The sequence below is a fragment of the Triticum urartu genome, chromosome 7A, assembly GCF_056163025.1.
Source record: "Triticum urartu cultivar PI428250 chromosome 7A, HENAU_Tu73, whole genome shotgun sequence".
NCBI lineage: Eukaryota > Viridiplantae > Streptophyta > Magnoliopsida > Poales > Poaceae > Triticum > Triticum urartu.
The window spans coordinates 91043341-91059529 of record NC_141879.1 but is presented as its reverse complement, the minus strand read 5'-3'; positions in this window follow the sequence as shown (position 1 = coordinate 91059529).

Below are 16189 nucleotides of genomic sequence, written 5' to 3'. Positions count from 1 at the left end.
ATGACCTGACTAACCACACAAGACTCTAGTCCAGGTTTATCGCCTATTCGGGTTCCATTCGAAAGGAGGTCCGGCCGGGGTGTCGCTCACGGCCCCAAACGATGTGTGCAGGGTTCCCAAGCCCACCTCGCCGGATGGATCTACGCTGGGTACACCGTGCCACTTGTGCCTAGTCTGTCCCAAGCCCACCTGGCCGGGTGCCACTTGGTAGACTACTAACACTACCTACAAACACCAGAAACTAATTGCAACTCCTGGACAAAGATCAAGTTGGTTAATAAGTCGAGAGAGCTTGGAGTGCCCGGAGCCCAATGTGTGGTAGTAGCTGGTCATTGGACAACATACACAGAACTCAGTGCTTAAGGATGGTTCCAGTGAGACAACCCACCATGTACTCCTACATGGCCTCTCACCGCTACCTTTACCAAATCATGTTCACACGCTTAACTCTCAGCACCAGAACATATCGTACCACTCCAATTCATTCCCGATGAATCAGACCTGACACAACTCTAAGCAATAGCAGGCATGGCATGGCAAGAACACAACATGGCTCAATCAACCCCTACACGTGCTAGTGGGTTTTAACTATTTACTGTGCCAATGACAGGTCATGCAGAGGAATGGGTTCAACTACCGCAGAATAAAGTAGCAGTTGAATCGTTGCTGTCCTAATGCAATAATGAGAGCAGGAGCGAGAGAGTAGGATTGTATCAGAATGAACAAGGGAGTTTGCTTGCCTGGTAGATCAACAGGGGGGCACTGCTCCGCTGATAGGTACTCTCGAACACTTTCCGGAGCAGGACCTATCGAGAAGGAACAGTGTCGGAAATCAAACACAAGCATATGTAACATTATGATGCATGAACATGGCATGAGTATGTGATGTTTTTTGAGCTAATGCAACTAGCATTCATTTGGTTAAAGTCCATTTGAACTAAAGATTCCAATGCAACTCCAAAATAAGCTCTTAAATATGCCATAAGTGTGTTTTCATATATACAGCATGTATATATGGTTTTTCATGCATGAAAATTGTACATATGGATAGATTGAATTTTTCTGATAATTTTTCATATATAAATTATTTCAATCTGAGCTACGGTTGAATTTCTATGAATTTTTGAAGCTTTGAATATATTCTGGAATTTCTGAATTATTCTAAATCCAGAAAAGGATTAATTGCGTCAGCACTGCGTCATGCTTGCGTCAGCAAGTCAACAACGCTGACTGGTCAAACCTGACGACCGGGTCCCACATGTCATTGGCTCATTGTTAACTGGGAGTTAATCCCATGTTGACTGGGATTTGACCTGTTGCGGGGCCCGCCTGTCAGTGTCTGTTAGAGAGGGGTTAGTGGTGATTAGCGCCTAACTAAACGTCCACATCAGCCCACCGGAGTTCGGCCGGCGACGACCTCAACCGCGGCGGAAACTCGCCGGAAAACAGCCACGGGGCTCGGTTTTGCACGTGGTTTGCGTCTACGGGTAGCTGAAGGTCTCGCGCATCTAGAGGAGGCAACGGCTCGCGCCGGAGTGGACTAAATCGACGGCGGCAGCAGCTTTTGCGGCAGCCGGAGTTCGGCCTCGACCGGAATCGTGACTGCAGCATGCAAAAGACAAGGGGGAGAGGGGGATTCGAGGTGGGAGCTCACGGCGGAGTTGCTGAGCAGGCCAGTGGGCTCGGGGAGGCGCTGAAGACGGCGAATCGGAGTCGGCGGTCGACGGCATCCGAGGAGGAAGACGATGGCGACGGCGGCTCCACAGGGCGTCCAGCGTCTTGTGGCTTGACGGAGAGGAAGAGGGAGATGCAGCGAAGTTCTCGGGCTTGTCGGAGAGGCGAGGGGGAGGCGGTGGCTGCGGCTATGGCGAACGGCGGTGACGGCAGCGCTCGGGCACGGTGAGAGAGAGCGAGGGAGAGGAGAGGAATGGGCACAGGAGAGTGAGAGGGGAACGGGGCGGCGCGTGGCGTCGTCCAGGGAGGCCAGAGCGACGAGGAGGGGAAGCAGGAGGTGGCGGGGAGACGTGGCCATGGCGCGCGTCGTGCCCGGCTTCTCCTCTGCCTACTGGCAAGAGGTTGAAGACGGGGCTGCCCCTGGTGGGCTGGGCCGCCAGGTGGGCTGGCCCGCTGGGCCGCCAGGTAAGTCAGATAAAAGTTTTCTTATTTCCTGTTTTCTTTTCTATTTTCTGACCTTTGTTTTGATTTAATAAAAATACTAAATCAAGTTATTTTCTTCTGAAACTTTTTGCAGGGGCCTAAAGGATTATTCCAAAGCCCCTGATCAAAATTCGGAATTATTGGACAATATTATATATATATATATAAAAATATTTATCCAATGCAAATAATTACTGGATTAATTCCAAATGGCCAAAATAAATATTTATGAGCCCTAAAAATATTGGTTTGAATTTTACCTCTGCCCAATATTTTCAGAGAGAGACATGAACATTTTCTTGGACCTTTTTGGAGAAATTTTTATCTGGGTCATTTCCAGAAATGATTCTGAGGGTTTTACAAATCCCCATTTCAAATTTAAATGGAATTTAAACATGATGCACACATGAGTAGCTAGCCTAGGTCATACCAGAACTAGGGATGTGACACTGGACCGCATCGTTACTGATGATCGAAGGAGCCATCAAGCCTTATGGTGATGGCACAGTGGAACTCTCAATGAAAGCACCAATGTCGGTGTCAAAACCGGCGGATCTCGGGTAGGGGGTCCCGAACTCTGCGTCTAAGGCGGATGGTAACAGGAGGCGGGGGACACGATGTTTACCCAGGTTCGGGCCCTCCCGATGGAGGTAATACCCTACATCCTGCTTGATTGATCTTGATGATATGAGTATTACAAGAGTTGATCTACCACGAGATCGTAGAGGCTAAACCCTAGAAGCTAGCCTATGGTATGATTGTTGTTCTACGGACTAAACCCTCTGGTTTATATAAACACCGGAGGGGGCTAGGGTTACACAGAGTCGGTTACAAGGGAGGAGATCTACATATCTGTATTGCCAGGCTTGCCTTCCACGCCAAGGAAAGTCCCATCTGGACACGGGACGAAGTCTTCAATCTTGTATCTTCATAGTCCAACAGTCCGGCCAAAGGATATAGTCCGGTTGTCCGGAGACCCCCTAATCCAGGACTCCCTCAGCACCCCAAGGTAATATTCAAGGACAACCAAGATCCTAAGCTTGGGGATGCCCCGGAAGGCATCCCCTCTTTCGTCTTCGTTCATCGGTAACCTTACTTGGAGCTATATTTTTATTCACCACATGATATGTGTTTTGCTTGGAGCGTCATTTTATTTCATTCTGTTTTGATTGTTGTTTGAATAATATCCTAAGATCTAAAATTCTTACATGTTAGAGAGTCTTCACATAGTTACATAATTATTCAACTACTCATTGATCTTCACTTATATCTTTCGGAGTAGTTTGTCGTTTGCTCTAGTGCTTCACTTATATTATTTTGAGAGTCTTTTAGAACATCATGGTAATTTGCTTTGGTTATAAAATTAGTCCTAATATGATAGGCATCCAAGAGGAATATAATAAAAACTTTCATATAGAGTGCATTATGAGAAGTTTGATACTTGATAATTGTTTTGTGATATAAAGATGGTGATATTAGAGTCGTGCTAGTTGAGTAGTTGTGAAATTGAGAAATACTTGTGTTGAAGTTTGCAAGTCCCATAGCATGCATGTATGGTAACCGTTGTGTGACAAATTTGAAGCATGAGGTATTTTCTTGATTGCCCTCCTTATGAGTGGCGGTCGGGGACGAGCGATGGTCTTTTCTTACCAATCTATCCCCCTAGGAGCATGCGCGTAGTGCTTGGTTTTGATGACTTGTAGACTTTTGCAATAAGTATGTGAGTTCTTCATGACTAATGTTGAGTCCATGGATTATACGCACTCTCACCCTTCCACCATTGCTAGCCTCTCTTGTGCTGTGCAACTTTCGCTGGTACTATGGTCTACAATGGAGCTGATGTGAGTATAGGTACTCTATCAGAGATAGAAGGAATGCAAGTGCATTGGATTATAGAAACAACTGACTAATTTAAAGCTCAAATGCAAAGGAATTATGATTTCCAAATCAAGGGATCAGAAGCCAATGGTCTGATTAAGGATGCTTAAGGTGAATAGGCTTAGGGGTACTATCGATGGCAAATTGATTGGTCGAGATCCAGCTCATGTTTAAATGACGTCTGAGCCAGAAGGATGAATTCTAGGATCTGAATGGGGATTGCGAGCATTCGCAACATATTGAATCAATGGACTCAAAATGGTAGTGACTACAAATGCCAATACGATTACTATACTTATGGGACTAACCATAATGTAAGCAAGCAAGAATTTCAAGAGCAATAAGCTACTAAGAATTTTCGGAAGATCGAATAGTATTACGAAGAATTTTGTGAAACACATTATCAACTAGGAATGAACAAATCCTCAACCAGTGTCACGAATTATTCGTAGGGGTATTCATGCCACAAATATCTATAAGGTAGTGGCACAAAGTATTCTCGGAACAATAGAGAGAATTTCGGGGTATCTTGTAATAACAAGATCAACTGGGAATAGAAGTAAGAACGACAGGTGCATGTATTTATCCATAGGGATATTTTGGTGGTAAGAAATTGCAAAAGCAATGGGCACATAGTCTCGAGAGAACTTCAGAGAGTATCTTCGGAATGTTCTGGTGCAAAAATTGATCATCTGGAGTGAGGGGCTCTCCAGGAGAAAGTATTTTCGATAACCAAAAGTTAGTTTTTTTTGCAAAATCATTTAACCCGAATATAAGAGAGATCAGAGTCCCAGAGTATAGACGAGGAATAAAAGATCCTAATACCACCCAGTGGCGACGTGGGCCCGTAAGCCACACAACCATGTTAGTAAAAGTTTTGCAATGACTAGACTCAACTTCGGCCAAGGAGTTGGAAGGGGGCTACCTACAGGCAGTCGGCTCTGATACCAACTTGTGACACCCTCGATTCAATCATACACTAATCATACATGCAAATGTGTATGATCAAGATCAAGGACTCACTGGAAGATATCACAACACAACTCTAGACACAAATTAAAATAATACAAGCTTTATATTACAAGCCAGGGGCCTCGAGGGCTCGAATACATAAGCTCGAATGCACAAGAGTCAGCGGAAGCAACATTATCTGAGTACAGACATAAGTTAAACAAGTCTGCCCTAAGAAGGCTAGCACAAAAGCAACAACAATCGAAAAGGCAAGGCCTCCTGCCTGGGAGCCTCCTGACTACTCCAGGTCGTCAGCGGCCATAACGTAGTAGTAGGCACCCTCGGGGTAATAGTAGTCATCAATGGTGTCGTCTGGCTCCTGGGATCTGTCATCTGGTCGCAATAATCGGGTATGGGGGAAAAAGAGGTAGCGAAGCAACTGTGAGTACTCATCCAAAGTGTCGACATTCTGGGAACGAGGGTCCCCAGACTTGCCTGCCTGCGGCCTACGGCGTGGCTCAAGTGGGGGCCCAGCGCAGCCCATCTTCATCAGCTCAAGCTCAAGACCCTCGCGAGGGACCAAGCCTCGTGGGGCGGACGATAGGAAGCTTCCTCAGAGGCAGCCTCGTCAGGCAGGCTTGCGAGGAGGCGGAGAGATCAAGGCAGGGGTACCTCACGAGGAGCCCGTGACGCAAGCCATGACGATCGAGACCAGTCGGGTGCCAGGCAGGCGCCGGCCTGCGCAGTGTCCTTGTTTCCCCTTTGGTGCAAAGGGGGCAAGCATAGGCCAAGGCACCGGGCAAAGGTTGTCATTCTGGTGCAACGAGACCAAGACCAGCAGAGCGGCAGGACGGCGGTCACCGTGGAGCCCAAGACGGCATCATCACCAGTACTTTTGGCAGCCAAAGACCACCTTTGGCCAGGATAACTTGTACTATATGTTCCCCTTCAAAATGGTCAATTGTTGGCGCCCTTCCCGCTCATTATTTGGGGAGAGGCCCAGGGTCTCTATAAATAGAGCTAGCCACCACAAAGTAGAGAGACCCCGGAGAGATCAACACACCCAGAGGGCTAGAGATCTGATAGAACCCTAGCAGAGAGAGAGATGGGCGACTGAACTCACCCAAGCAGTTCATCGCACCAGCTCAAGAACACCTCTCGCGAGGCTATTCTTCCCTTGTACTGTTCATCATTAGCCCCTGAGGCAATCCACCACACCACACACTAGAGTAGGGTATTACACCACAACGGTGGCCCGAACCAGTATAAACCTTGTGTCCCTTGTGTTGTTCGTTGTTTCCAGTTTAGATCACGCAAGGAGATTGGACGTACATCGGTAGGGGAGAGATCTCTGCGCGCACCCCAGTGTTCGAACCTCAAGGGTCTGCCGGAACCCAAAATCCGACATTTGACGCGCCAGGTAGGGGTGCGCCAGAATCTTTCTTCCGCTGTTGGCGTACGATCCTCCGTCGTGTCCATGGCTGATGGTCGTCGGGCTCGCGCCGAGCGCTGGGCTGCTCTCGCCACCTGCGTCGCTCAGACGGCGCCCGTCGGCAGACGTCCTCGTCGTTCCCCATCGCCTGCCGCCAACACCGCCACCGGCCCGGCGGGGAACGAGCAGCAGGCCTCCTCCCAGCATCCTTCGGTGCGGCGGGAGGGCCGCACCGCCACACCGTCGCTGACTCCAGCCGCTTCGTCGTCCCACGCCCGTCGCGCCCCCACGGACACGCACGCCGCGCTGCTCATGGCAAGAGAGCTCTTGCACTACTGCCCCGTCGACGACCTCTACGAGGACTGACTCGGCCGCATCACCGAGCTCGTCAGCGCCGCAGGGGGCTCCCCCTTGCCGTCCCTCTCGCTGCCTCGCTCTCCATTCCACGCAGGAGGAGGGGATCAGGAGCCGCCTCCACCACCTCCTCCCCAAGAAGGCGCCTTGGCTCCAAGGCGCGCAGCCCCAGGGTGAGACCCTCCGCGTCCGGCACCTGCGCAGCAAGAAAGGAGCTGCCAAGAGATCCATCGTCCCTAAGAAGGTGCTCACGCGCTCCCAGCGCCGGCGCGCCAAGATCACGTCCCTGCGCCTCCACGCCAAGACCCCATGCTGCTCCAAGCGGCGGCGCGCGGTAATCCCCAGGAACAAGCCCAGCGCCAGCAAAAGGCACCGGTGGCCATGACAGGCTGCCGCACCCTCACCCCCGAGCTACATGGTGTCGCATGGCTAGGCAAATTCAAGCCTGACCTGCCCCCTCGCTACGATGGCACGACGGACCCTGTGGAGTTCCTACAGCTCTAGGAGCTATGCATCGAAGCCGCCAACGGAGACGAAAGGATCATGGCGAACTGGTTTCCCATGGCGCTCAAGGACGGGGCCCGCACCTGGCTCCTGAACCTGGCTCCTGGCACAATCTCCTCCTGGGATGAGATGCGCACTCGCTTCATCGCCAACTTCCAGGGCCCTCGCGACTGGCCCCCGGCCGTGAGCGATCTGCGCCGCATCAAGCAGCAGCAAGGGGAAACCCTGCAGAAATACATCCAGCGCTTCAACAACGCTCGCCTCAAGATCCCCAAGGTGACTGAAGAAGCCATCATCTCGGCCTTCTCCAATGGCGTACGCGACATCAAGATGAAGGAGGAGCTAGCAATTCATGAAGACCTATGCACATCCCTGGAGCTGTTCAACTTGGCGACCAAGTGCGCCAGGGCTGAGGAAGGGCGCCTTTCCCTCCTCGAACTCCCGGCTGCCAACCCAGAAGAGAAGAAGCCCAAGGCCAAGGACGTGAAGCGCAAGGGGGCTGCCATGCTTGCAGCGGAACCAGACACCAAGTGAGGCAGGGATCAGCCTGAGTCATCCAAGGGCAGCCGGTACTGTGTGTACCACGACCTCCACACCCACAATACCAATGAATGTCAAGAGCTCAGGGCCGTGAGAGATGGACGTGTCAGCCGACGCCCCGAGCGTAACGACAGGGGCTATGGCCGAGGAGGAAGAGGTGGCGGACGATGGGAAGACCGTGGCCCTCGGCAAGGGTGGCGTGACCGACCTCGCGAGGATCACTGGCAGGACCAGCCTCGCGAGGGAAGCTAAAGAGATCAGCCCTGTGAGGATCGCCCGTACGGCAACGCTGGCCTTCCTCCTCTGCTGCCACCGCCAAGGAGGAACGAAGACCAACATCAAGACGAGGGGGCTGGGGGCTTCCAGGAGCCGCGCACAATCGCTTGCATCTTGGGTGGCATGCAGGCCCCAGCCTCAGAACGCATTTTCAAGCAGTTTGCTCACGAGGTGAATGCAGTCCTCCCCAAGCTTGAGTCCACGCGCCCTCTCAGGTGGTCTGCGTGCGCTATCACGTTCAGCTCAGTGGATCAGCTCAAGTGCGCGGCAACGGCCGGAGTCCTCCGGATGCTTTGCTCCCCAGTCATCAGCAATGTACAGGTCACCAGGACCCTCATTGACGGCGCAGCAGGACTCAACGTCCTGTCCGTCGAGACGTTTGACAATCTCCAAGTGTCGTACGATCAGCTTCAGCCAACCAAGCCATTCTTAGGAGTCACTGATGGTTCCACTGTTCCGATAGGGCAGGTTCGCCTTCTAGTCACCTTCGGGCAGCGCAACAACTACCGCACGGAGCTCATCGACTTCGACGTCGCCCACATCCGTCTGCCATACAACGCCATTCTCGGGTACCTAGCCCTGGCCAAGTTCATGGCAGTGACTCACCATGGGTACAATGTCCTCAAGATGCCAGGAAGCGGTGGAGTCATCACTGTACCCTGTGAAGAAAGGGACGCAGTGTGTTCACTTGAGCGTGCGTTCCAAGCCGCAGCAATCGAAGACCCGGGCCATAGGAACGGAAGGCTTCCCGAGGCGACCCTTAAGAAGAAGAAGGTTTCGCCTGACACAAGCCATAAGGAGGCAGGCACCGCCGGAGGTGTTGCGTCAGGATCTGTGCCCAATCAGGGAGCGCCACCCTCTCTCGCATAGGAAGGCGCGCCCGGCGCCCTCTTCAGGCAGGGCTCGAGGGCTCTTTCTTGGAGAGCCACCGACCTTGCCGAGGTCGTGAGGGAGCCGCTCGGGCACCACTTGGAGGGGTGCTTCCAGGCACGTTTCCCTCATGAAGGTACAAGGCAAGGAAGACCAAACCCTCAGGAGTTCATCCCAAGCAACACCCAGGAGCTACAGGAGTCGAGAGTCATGCGCGGCAGCCGCCGTTTACCCACCGTAGCCCCACATCAAGCAAGGATGGTGGGTTGCGCGTCTGCATTGACGTGCCAGGGCTGAACTGAGCCGCGTCTCAGGAGTACCTCTAGCCTTCACGCGTGGGGCGTTGCGAGGGTCCACCTCACAACTACGTTCGCATGCCTTTTAGCCTGCCGAACGCGGTCGCCTCTCATCAGCACCTGCTGACGAGCATTCTGGAGGCTCAGGAGGTCAGGCATCGTGCGGTCCTGGCGGAGATGGAGATGGCCCGCGGGAACCCACCTGTGCCCCCGGAGCCTCCTGAGGCTCCTGGGCCTGGGGGCTCGTGAGGATCCACGTCTTCATCGCACATCACCCGCTTCTTCAGCATCACTTCATATTCAACGGCACCAGGTGACATCTTTCTAAGTCTCGTTTTTAGCTGGGAGCGCCCACAGGGCCGCATCATTCCCAGGCCGTGTGGGTCCGTCCCTGCGGCATGTATCTGTTTTGCTTATGCTCTTTACTTACCTTGTTGGGGGCGCCCCTCGGGCTGCATCATCCTCGACCTGCTCGGGCCTGGCCCAGCGGCGTTTGCTTTTCCCGAGTCTACTTAAAATGAATTTGCTCTTTCGCGCTTAATTGTCACCTACTGCTTATCGCGGACTTCTCCGCCTTCATGCAAAGCGCTTGCACGTTAAAACGGGGGTACCTGAGCATCGCGACTCACGGGCTCCTACTAGCTCTCCAGCCCTCACCCCCTGGCCTTGACCCACGGCATCGCGGCCTATCATACCAGCGGCGGCTGAGCTAGCTCGAGGGCCGGGACCTGAGGACGTAGAGCATTTGCATTCTAACCACCCTGCAGGAACACACCATTGATAAAGGCCCAGAGCCAGGCGCAACTCGCCTCGAGGTAGGGCCTCGTGAGTCCCGCGCTGGCTCACGAGTGCCCAGATACACCTCTCCTAGCCCTACCGTGCCGGCCACGTGTCAGGGCGGGGCTGTACATGCCCCGCAGGCTCCTCCCGGAGGGGAGCCCCCTCCCACGTACCAGTGGAAGCACCATGCTCCATGCTGGCTGATGACACTACCGGGGAGCGGCTATGCCCGTACACATACGGAAGCGCTATGCTTCGCGCTGGTGATAAACAACTGAGGGTGGCCTACGGCCGTACCAACCTCAGGGAGCCCAGAGCTCAGTGTCCGGCACCATCACAACGCCTCCCCTCGGGAGCGCCGCGCGAGGGGGTTGGACACGGGGGCTACGCCCTGGTCTTGCCCGAGTGCAGGCCACCTAGCCAGGTCCCTCGGACCTGGTCGTCACGCGCCCCTCCCCGAGAGGAGCCAAGGTACGGAAACCGGTTTGAACGTCAAGGGGGACTCCTGAGCATCACGACTCAGGAGCCCAACTTGCCCCGTAGCCCCTCACTCCTTAGTCCCATCCTGGTTTCCGGTCGGGGCTAACGCTGGGTGAGGTATGCGCGGGGCCGGGCCCTGCCGACGCAAAACGATCAATCCACTCCTTGTTCCCCCCTTTCCTACTTGCTGCTTGTGCGTCAAGGGGGACACCTGAGCATCGTGACTCAGGAGCCTAACTTGCCACATAGCCCCTCAATCCTTAGTCCCGTCCTGGTTTCCGGTCGGGGCTAACGCTGGGTGAGGTATGCGTAGGGTCAGGCCCTGCCGACGTAGAGCACGAGCATGTAGGGGAGAAAAATGCAAATCAGGAAATTCAAAGCAAATATTACAAGCCATAGATTGTTTCACGACGCCAAACACAAGTTTAAATGCCTCCGTGAGGCATGGTGCATGTTGCAGGAATAAAAGCAGGACAGAAGCCGCGAAGGGATCACTCTCCAGTGGCGCTGCCTCCTGGGGCCGCGGAGCTGGCAGCACCGCGCGCGGGAAAGATGCTGAAGGCGCGGAACCTCCCCAGCAAAGCTTCGACTCGACCTTTCACGGCCTCAGCGGCAGCGGCGGCAAGGTCGCGGCTCATGGGCTCCAGCAGGCTGTCGAGGTCGACGTTGGGGTCGCGTAGGTAGACGTGGCTGAGGACATGCGTCAGTGCCGCCGAAGACAAGGCGCATGCCTCGGCCTCGGCCGTGGGGCCAAGGTCGTCTACGACATCTTCAAGTGCACAGATCAAGAAGGGAAGCAGCTTGGCGGGGCCGTCCTCCACGCCGGCCAACGGCTCCTCCAAGCCGCTCTCGTAAAGCATATTCAGCGCGGCACGAGCCCTCTTCTCCATCTTCGCGAAGGCCACCCGATCTTCTGCCAGGACCTTAGCCTTAGCGTCCAGCTCGGTCCTCTCCGCCTGCAGCGACCGCTCCAGCGTCTCCAATCGTCCATGGCGGTCATCAAGCTCGACATCCCGGTCCTTGACGGCAGCCTCCCGAGCCTTCATCTCCTTCTCTTTCTCCTGGCGGCCGTGGACCTCCTTGGCGAGCTCGTCGCGCAGGCCTTGCTGCTCGACCTCCAGCTCCTTGCAGCGAGCCTTGGCAGCCGCAGCGTCGCCTAGGGCAGCATCGCGAGCGGCCTTGGCTTGGTTGGCGGCCTGCTTCTCCCCATCGGAGGCCGTCACAGCCTGGCTCAGCACTGCTCGGACGGAGGCAACGGAACGGGCCCAGCCAGAAGCTAGCTCCAAGTGCCCGGCCACTAGGCTAGGGTCCGCACTCAGAAGATCCTCCCGCAGCTGGCTCAGCTCGCTGGCGACCTGGTCGAAGATGACGGCAGAGGGGACAGAAGGAGTGGGAACTGGCGGAGAGGGCGAAGAGGACGGCAGCGTGATCACGATTTGGCAGGAAGGAACCCCCTGGGCCTTGGCTGCCCCGGCTGCAGCATCGAGCACAGTCGACTCCAGGGTCAGCGGGGCCATGGGGGCTGACTCCTCGCCGAAGCGTCCTAGTCGGCCTCGCGAGGACGACCGGGCAGGGGAAGCGCGAGCCGCGCTGTCTTTCCCCTCAGTGGACGAAGGCGCCATCTCGGCAGGTGGACTCGCCCCAAGCGGGGCCGCAGAAGCCCCTTTCAACCTCTTCACCGCATGCGCCGGTCTAACAAAAGAATATGGACGTCAAGCCTCGGTGGCAGAAACCAAGCAAAGCAGTAATCTTCGGTTGAAATATATATGATATACATGTCATGCAGGGAACTTATAAACCTCCTGAGTCGACCGTAGACCGAGTCTTGTTCCAGTAACCCCCATACTTGCTATGTACTACCACTTGTCCCTGCCGCAGGTAGGGTATGGTTCAGTAAGTCGTCAACCCCTTTCAAGCACACACCGTACAGAGAGGCCATGGTGGAAGATATCGGTTGTAGCCGGTAGGCATGCCACCTGGTCCGGGGGCATGGGTGTTTCCGGTTGGGACGAGAGGGGAGGCCACCCCTTAGAGTGCGCGATATAAATTTGATCCCATGCTACGCGAGGTTGTAGCCTCCCCACTTAGAGTTTTGCTTAACAAGTGTCGTGGGTGATTCCAAACACCGATGAGTTAAGCTGGAATTAGTCCCGATGGACTAAAGGAATCCGTTACTCGTGGGTAAAGAGTACACCCTCTGCAGGGATTAAAACCTATTCGAATAGCCGTGTCCGTGGTTAAGGATTACAGTCTGGGATGGGTCAAGTGTTGGTCTTAGTGTCGGTCTTCGGAGGAGAGATTGTTACACCAGAACTTGGACCGTGACTTGTGACTTGTGAAGATTATGATTATTATCTTGTGATGGACTAACCCGTTGCATCTTTTATATTATTGAGTATCCCTGGGACGGTTCTACCTCCTGGATATTCATTGTGATTATTTATTTTGTAAGCCCTTTATGTGGTGTCGCTGAGACGCCCGACTATGGCAATGCTTGTTATTTATTTTATAAGCCCTTTATGTGGTGTCGTTCAGACGCCCCACTGTGGCATTTCTTTTAAAGCCCTTTATGTGGTGTCGCTGAGACGCCCGACTGTGGCAATGCTTGTTATTTATTTTATAAGCCCTTTATGTGGTGTCGCTCAGACGCCCGACTGTGGCATTTCTTTTAAAGCCCTTTATGTGGTGTCGCTCAGACGCCCGACTGTGGCATTTCTTTTAAAGCCCTTTATGTGGTGTCGCTCAGACGCCCGACTGTGGCATTTCTTTTAAAGCCCTTTATGTGGTGTCGCTCAGACGCCCGACTGTGGCATTTCTTTTAAAGCCCTTTATGTGGTGTCGCTCAGACGCCCGACTGTGGCATTTCTTTTAAAGCCCTTTATGTGGTGTCGCTCAGACGCCCGATTGCGGCATTTTATTTCCCACTCCATTATTGCTTATTCATGTTGCATATAAATAACCTGCTTGCATGCATAAAAGATGTTTTATTTATGACTGACGATGTGATCATAAAATTTTTCCGTGCATGATTATCAATTATATTATCCCAGTGTTCATAATGTTTGCGAGTACATTCAAAGTACTCACTGGCTTGTCCCTGGCTATTGTCTTGGCCAGATTTCTGCATGGAGAGGAGCGTTGCGGTGACAGCCCCGGAAACTAAGCAACGTTGATAGCAGCCTCGCGAAGATAGGAGTTAACCTGGTCAGCTGTTCCCGTGGGAAATGGAGTCCCATACACTGACGATTCGCAAACCGCTTCCGCCATCGACCACTAGAAAACCATTTGATGTACTCATAGGCCACAATGGTCTTGTACTATGCATTTGGTACTTTTGCTTGGAATTTCTGTAACAAGTTGGTGCCTCATCAGCTAACAGTAATCCTGGGGCTGGTGAGCACAACGGCCATTTTCTGGAAATTTATGTCCGGAAAACCGGTCATGACAGACTTGGTATCAGAGCCAGGCTGACCATTGGCTAATCCTATCTTAGCCGGGTCTATAAACTTAGGCAAACCAACCCACCAAGCCATAGCCAATCCCCAGCCAAGCTTCTCGTGCAAGATAGCCACACAGTGACCCAACACCTTTTGACAGTCGGTGCCCAACCTATCAACCTAACCTGTCGCTCATGCGCCAGTGATCGAATCTTAAATAGTCCTTTCTCGCAAGCGTGCGAAGGAAGACTCCGTCCCCTTTTCCTATAAAAAGGGGCACGCTAGCCCCAACACAGCACAACACAACCTCTACCCCAAACCAAACTACAATGCCTGGCCCTGTCGTGCACAATGAGACCACAGCAACCAACCTTGGAGGCTTTGTGACCATACTCGCAAACCTCACCCGTCGTGCCTATGCGTTAGAAGAGCCCCCAGAATATGTTGTGTACCAAGGACCCATGAGCGGTGAGAGCCGTCAATTCTGGGCCACGGTACACATCTACGGTAGGGGTCTAGAGCCCGAGCGCCCCTACAGGTTCACCGGGAGAACAACTTCCTTTGAGCTTCAAGCCATCCAACTAGCTGCCCGAGAGGCCATAGTTCATCTCCGGCACTTGTCGCCCAGAGTTAACTGTCGCTCGTTCCACTTCTACCCCAGATGTGAAGGGTATGGTAGACCACCCCAAGTTGCCAACGGAGATCACGAGACGGATCCTGCATTATTGCACCTAGTGCGCTATGTAAGTGCACTAGAAGAACTGTGCGATCAAATCACTATTGATCTAATCGCCGCTCGTGGAGAGCTGGTTCGTCGAGCCCCGGCGAGAGAAGAAAACGAGCCCAACGCCGACAACCCAGTCGTGCTGTTTGGACACCCGATCGAGTCCCTGAGGCCTGCCCCAGCCATAGGCCAAGGTGCTGCAATAACCCCAGAGGTGCTTCGTCGCATATTGGGAGCACACTCCAACGGGATTGTGGCCAACACTCCCCGAGATGGTAATCATCGCTACCCCGAGCCTGCAGCTCCTCAACCCACTCCAGCTAATTCCGACGACGAGACCCGTGGAGGAGCCTCAAGGCACGCCCGCTTGGATGTAAACGAGGTAGACTAGTCACCCGAGTCGTATCAAGTCCCAGTGTACCCTCGCTTTGTAATCGTGTGGCCTCGTATTTAAATGCCGCCTGTTGTCATGCCTCTATTTTAATAGTAGCCTTGCCTGGATACGCCAGTATGCGGTAAAAGATTTCTATCCCAGGCACAGTTACCAAAGATCACCCCGTCGACCCCACAGTGACACATCACTATAGTGAAATGTGTGAATCTGTGACTTGACCCCGACCCTTGGAAAAGAGCTAAAAAATTTCTTTACCATTCACCACGGTAAAAATGACCCAGCTCCAGTGCTATAAAAGGCCATCGCGTTACCTTGCCAAGCACCTCTCACCTTGTGTACCACCCTCACAACCATTTCCTAGCCATGCCGAGCCCTAGCATTTATCTGAGAACCCCAGATGCAACCCCCGGAAGTTTTGTCAAGATATTGCGGGATTTTACCTGCAGTACCATGGGCACTACCCAGCCACCCCAGTACGAGCTGTTCAAATCTAGAATTACCCCTTCCACCTCAAGATATTGGGCAGCAGTACACATCCCTCCCATAAACTCAAACCAAGATCCAACGGAAGTCTCCTTCGTGGGGAAATCTATGCCAACTCCACATATGGCCATAGAAGCTGTTGCATACGAAGCGCTTGCTCGCCTTCGATTCGCGGTACCCTATGCCAGCGAACGAGGGTATTATTACTTTCCGAGTCGTGCAGCACCCGGAGGAGTGACATCTTTTCCCGGTGAACGAATTGAGAGAGACCCAGTCCTGGCCAACCTTGTCCAGTACGTCATCGCTCAAGAGCATTTAATCCAGCGTGTGATGAGTTATCTTCAGAGCCTCGCAGATTTAAATCCTCAGATCACCATCGGCAGAGCACTAAGGACCGACCAGGAGAGACACGTGCATCGACTGGTCAATCCACTTCCCCCGATAGAAGAGGAGTGTATCCCAGTACCAGAGACGTTTTCTAGGGACCCCGTCTAGTTACCGTTTCCATTTTAGACGTCGTTGCGGTGTTCATTATTACAACATTTATTTATGTGTGTGACTTATGCGTGATACCCTGAGTTTGTACGACGAGTCAATTATTTGGTCTCTACTAATGTGCGTAGTTTTTGTTGT